The sequence below is a fragment of the Dreissena polymorpha genome, chromosome 7 (assembly GCF_020536995.1).
Source record: "Dreissena polymorpha isolate Duluth1 chromosome 7, UMN_Dpol_1.0, whole genome shotgun sequence".
In the NCBI taxonomy this organism is placed as follows: Eukaryota; Metazoa; Mollusca; class Bivalvia; order Myida; family Dreissenidae; genus Dreissena; species Dreissena polymorpha.
The window spans coordinates 10,462,926-10,469,095 of NC_068361.1; the positions used below are offsets into that span (position 1 = coordinate 10,462,926).

General features: G+C 36.6%; 1 long non-coding RNA gene across 1 annotated transcript; it reads right to left on the minus strand.

Annotated features, from left to right (window-relative positions):
• Positions 1-301: 301 nt before the first annotated feature.
• On the minus strand, positions 302-5,449 carry LOC127837634 (uncharacterized). Its single transcript, XR_008029406.1, has 4 exons — positions 5,336-5,449; positions 3,901-4,039; positions 1,281-1,376; positions 302-414 (listed from the first exon to the last, which is right to left on the minus strand). It is a non-coding gene; the product is annotated as an uncharacterized LOC127837634 (long non-coding RNA).
• Between the last annotated feature and the right edge of the window lie 721 nt (positions 5,450-6,170).

Sequence of the window (6,170 nt, forward strand, 5' to 3'; positions counted from 1 at the left end):
TAAAAAAGGCCTTGGAAAACAGCGTAGATCCAGATGAGACGCCGCATGATGCGGCGTCTCATCAGGGTCTGCGCTGTTGCTTTAAGGAACTTCTGTAAGAAATATTCTAAATATAGAAATTAATATACTAGACATCCCTAATTTTGGAAATAAATTGATCCAATTTTGAAGGATGGGAGAGTCCACTAGGCATAAATGGGTAAACACGCCCTTCAACTGGACCGATCGAAGGAAGTACACATCAAGATAACGACACATTTAAAACAACTTTCATTCAAAAACGAAATACATTTCAAAGACAGTGCTACAGTGTGTGCAAACAATATATATCGTGAGTTGTCCAAACGAGTGCGCATGCGTCGTCGATAGATGGCCGAGTATCATCCAACTCGCAAGTTCCGGTTTTCACATCCCCTGGAAAAGAACATACAGAAAAACTGCATTTGTGCTGATAAATACGTTGTCATTTGTCGTCAAACTATAAAATTGTCGAGTATTTTTTACAAATCTCATAACGACATTATTAACCCATTTATGCCTAGTGGACTTTCCCATCCTTCTAAATTGGATCAGTTTATTGATTAAATTAGGGATGTCTAGTATATTTATGTCTATATTTATATTATTTTTGACATAAATTCCTTTAAGCAATCAGCGCAGACCCTGATGAGACGCCGCATCATGCGGCGTCTCATTTGGGTTTACGCTGTTTGCCAAGGCATTTTTTCTAGACGCTAGGCATAAATGGATTAAGTGTCAAATATGTATACGCATCTCATTATGACAATATGTAGTGCAGTTTTCCTACAACTAGGCGTAAATGGAAGGGCGCTTCGCCCTGCCCTGACGGAGCCCCGCCATGCCCTTCCCCTGGCCGCATTTTATTTGCAATGTATTTTATTTTTAAAGACATTATACTTTATCAATCTCTTGTTACATTGTAATTTATAAATTTCTCATTCTAGATATTTTATTTGAATAGCTGAATAATAATTGAAATAATGTTTTCGAAAAATTATTAATAACATAAAAATTTATATACAACAGGGAGCATTTCAGATACGAACGCGCGCTCGACAGTGCCCTTATGACAAAATTCTGCGCGTTGACAGTGCCCTTTTGACAAAATAGCCCCACCCCTGTCCTTCTCAAATCTTATCAGGAGCACTGATTTAGTGTCAAATATTTTGTAGAATCGCACTATAACCATAGTAAATGTCAAATAAATGTACCCACCTCATAATTGCATTATGTGTGTCAATAAATGAAGCGTAACTTACCCGGTTATCCGATAGTGATTATTCGGGAGCTAGAGTTGTTGTTTCTTTCGTTGTTGAAAAGAATCGCCATGATTAGCAAAAGTCCGAGGAAGCCGACTGAAAAATATTTGTCATATGAGTCGCGTACTGTGAAAACCGGACTTAATTCATGTGCGTAAAGTTTCGTCCCAGATTAGCCTGTGCAGTCCGCACAGGCCAATCAGGGACGACACTTTCCGCCTTAACCTCAGAATGGTCATTTACAGAACACATAGAGGATTGTTTAAGAACAAAATATAGATGAGTGTTTAACCCATTTATGCCTAGTGGACTCTCCCATCCTTCTAAATTGGATCAATTTATGTCCAAAATTAGGGATGTCTAGTATATTTATTTCTATATTTAGAATATTTCTTACAAAAACTCTTTTAAGCAAACAGCACACACCCTGATGAGACGCCGCATCATGCGGCATCTTATCTGGGTCTACGCTGTTTGCCCAGGCCTATTTCTAGACGCTAGGCATAAATGGGTTAAGTACAAAATACAGATGAGTGTTTAAATACACAGAAGTTTGTTTTGGCAAAAATGGAAAAGTACATGTACCGAGACAAGCAGGAAAACGATCGATTTAAACCCTGATATTGTGACAATTTGCTTTTTAACCCTTTCAGTGCGGGAACCGAATTTTGAAGGCCTTTGCAAACAGTTTGGATCCTGATGAGACGCCACAGAACGTGGCGTCTCATCAGGATCCAAACTGTTTGCTATTCTGATAGCATTCTTTGAAAAAAATCGAAGAAAATGCTAATTTTAGAAATTCAGCAGACGACATTTAAGCAGAAGACAAATAACCCAGCATGCAAAGGGTTAAAATATTCAGATTGGGATGTATGGGTCATTTGAACTGCTTGTTACCGAATTACAAACCCATCTAAGGAGTATTGTTATGACATGTTTGCTGCAATGTTCTGTTTGAGTGCTAATTTTATTTGTTCACTTAGAGAAAATGCGGTATTGCATTGCAGCGAATTCGACGCAATTTTTCTTTTTTTTTTGGGGGGGGGGGGGGGGGATAGTTTAATCGGGAATTGGAAAGTGTGTATTTGTCCACGGTTTGGCAATAGCCGTTAACAGACACTTTATAAAGAAGTTAACAAATTGCCGATGCAAAATATAGAAGATTGATTGTATCGCAAAATAAATGATTGAATTAATGGAAAAACAATTTGGATTGTTTCATGAAAAGCAAACAAAGAGGATTGTTAAATATCAGGCATGGGTTGAAATTCTTTTTATAAAAATAGAGAACGGGTATAATGCATAAACAAAATGATTATTTGGAAAAAAAGACGTGCATTATCACCACTTAAATGGGATAAATATTTTCATCAGCTTTTGTACCATTTTCTTGCCATGTTTCAGCGTGTTCACGGAGAAAACATTAAATTTTGATACTCCGTACGTTTTTAAATACATATATATCGGCACTTAAAGCAATAACGGAACTGATGTTAAGGTTAATTGCGTTTATAACTTTTAATGCTTAATATAGATTTCGGACCTGTAAGTGTGTGCCTGTGACGTGTTATTGCGTTAACAATGTCGGTTTTACAAAATGATCAAATCTAGTGAATAAATGGCGAACATGGGTCTCAGTATGAGCGCGTATATGGTACACCTGTGATGATGTCAACATTCTATGACGGCACGATATGAAAAAGGTGTCATGGCGTAAAAAAAAATATACTCATCGTGTCGACTAAAACTATGATGGCAAGTCATTTTTACAAGAGCATGACGCCAAAACTTATGCTGATTTGTCGACTTAGATCATGTCGATCAAATATTTTTTCGGGAAAAGTAAAAAACATTTACGTCGAGACTTTAACTTAATGTCGTTATGGCGAGTAAAAATAAGAGGGAAAACCCTACAAAACTATCACGACATAACATGTTATTTCGCAGTAATTCGATATAAAGTTATACATCAATCCAGCATGACCATATTATTGCGATGTACCATATACGCTTCCGTAGTCTCAGCGAAAGTTTCGTCATGTTAATATTTAATAAATTTATCGATCATAACCAAAATGGAGAGCCGAATTCTGGTAATCAGCTATAATTGCACGTCATAATGAAATCTCAGCCCCACTTCCAAACGGCTTGAAGAGTGCGGCAAAAGCTTAAGTAAACCTTTATTGACATTGTTTCTCGTGAAAATAAATGGCCGATAACCATTTTGGTAGAAATAACAAGTTTATTTTTTTATCGTAAATAGCAATACATATACCCATCACAGGAACAGATAGTTTTAAAAGTGCTATGAATAAACGGAGTGCTTTTGAGATACAAACGCACGTTCCCAGACATGTTAACGCCAGGGAAATGTATAGGAGCCGTGTTTTGGGAAAACGGAGTTTATAACGGATGCTTTAAGCGCGGGCATGCAGTCTGCACAGGCTTATCAAGGACGACATTTTCCAATTAAACTGGCATTTCGTTTAGAAGTGACTTCCTTACAACGAAAAAAATCCATAATAGCGCAAACTGTCGTCCACGATAAGCCTAGGCGGACTGCATGCCCACATGCGTTAAGCCCAGTTTTTCACGAACGGCTGTAAATTTCATTACTTACGTATCGAACTGTCCTGCCCATTCCCGCCGTCGCCTGCGTAACCCGGATAATAAGGATATCCGTAGTAGTTTGCATTGGCCAATACCACAAGGGTAGCCATGACGGCCAGCGCACCAAGTACTGCGAATCTCATGGTGCTCTGAAAACATCATCGGCAAAATTGAGACGCGTTCTGTGAAAATGGACTTAATGCATTTGCGTAAAGTGTCGTCCCAGATTAGCCTGTGCAACCGTAAAAACTAATCAGGGGCGACAGTTTCCGCCGCTTTTATGGGATATTTTGTTTAAGAAAGTCTTTCAATAACAAAAATCCAATTTCAGAGAAAAGTGTCGTCCCTGATTAGCTTGTGCGGACTTCAAAAGCTAATATAGGCCGACACTTTACGCACTTGCATTAAGCCCGGTTTTCCCAGAGCGAGACTCGCGTTATCGGCATTTTGTCATTTGGGCTATGCTCTGTGAAAAAAGGGTTTAATGCATTTGCGTCAAGTGTCGTCCCAGATTAGCCTTTGCAGTCCACACAGGCTAACCAGGGACGACACTTTCTGCCTAAACTAGATTTTTGCTTAGAAGAAAAAAAATTAAACAAAAAATATCATAAAAGCGGAAAGTTTCGTCCCTGATTAGCCTTTGCTAACTGCACAGGCTCATCTGGAATGACACATTACGCACATGCATTAAATCCTCTTTTTACAGAGCACGGCACATTTTCCTAAAATTAAAAAAAAAAGACTTTAAGATCTCAACTAAAATCCCCTTAAATACTATTTTTGAATTGTCGTGATTCACATATGTAATTCCTATATGTTCATGTATGTAGATCGTATTTTGAATTTTAAGGAAAACGCAAATTTAAAAACTATATTCGTGATTGTCTGAAATAAGTTGTTCTCTGAAAAGTGCATCAACTTTTACGTCAGCGCACATATTCGTAAAAATGTAATGGTTTTCTGAAACTAAAAAAATAACGCTTGGTAGAATAAAGCAATATCGTCACTACAGTGAAGTTCTAACAAATAAATGTTTAAACAAGTTTAAACATATACATAATTAAATATTTAAAAAAACATGTATAAAAACGTTAAACATTTGTTTAATATTGCTATTGCCGAACATTTCATAAATAGCCTCTGCATTTTTCAAAACATATAAATATTTTTAGTTAATTATCGATGATATAAAAGAGGATATCAAAAATTGTAATATCGTGCGGTAAAATAGTTTTCTTTTTGTTTTCGTCATTTTAATTATTTGAAAGTTTTTCTTATAATGGGTAATTGTAGTTGTTACAAAATTATCACAAAAAAGAAGGCAATATTTTGTTTACGTAAAAAGTGACACAAAAAGCATATTTAGACAGAAAATTAAAAAAACTTACTGTAGGTAGATAAAAGCAAAAGCAAAATATTAACTAAAAGTTAGTAAACGTACTTACCTACGTGAACCAGCCTGGGAACGGAAACAGCGCCTTTACTGGTTGAAATACACGAGCACGTGGCAGTCACTTTATACGGTAATAAAAGGGCAATTAGAGGCGTCTACTTTTGCCGCACTGAAATGAAACCTTGCCCGGAGATGTGACAAGTGTCCAATGGTATGGGGCGCCTGCGGAGAAGCAGCAGTAAAGTTGCAGTTTCCTGCCACAAACCTCCGTCCTTTTAATGAAGATTGACAGTGAATGGGATGAGGACCGTCTTGCCAATATTGATGCCCTTTTTGACATGTTTATTGGTAAGTGAAACGTAGTCCATGAGGTCATTATATACTAAACATTTTACCAATTTAATTAAATGTAAAACAACAACTTTAAGCGAAATTAAATGCAACATTTTGAACAAAGAGATCCTATAACCTTACCTGTTCTTAAAGGTAATTCTAAGCGGAATTGATTTTTGCAATAAAAAAAGCGTGCCATGAACAAACCAAGAAAGAACTTGACAAAAATCAAAATAGACCCTGCAACTTTTTTTCCGGCCGTTTTCTAATGAAATGTATCCTTTTTCAGTGCATTTTTTAAACTATAGTCTCTAAGCTTATAATGTTTCAGGGATTTAGTAGTGAACACTTATTATTCATGCCCTACCACTTTCTCCAAAAGATTAAACCAAAACAATAGTTTAAAGTACATGTAGTTTAGATTAAAATATGAATGTTTAGATAGTAAAGCCCTATATGACACGATTATTTAGTTTACTGTTACCATGACCTAATTATAATAAGTAAGGGGAAAGCATGATACTGTCGGTCGAAGACGTTATATCTATTGATAC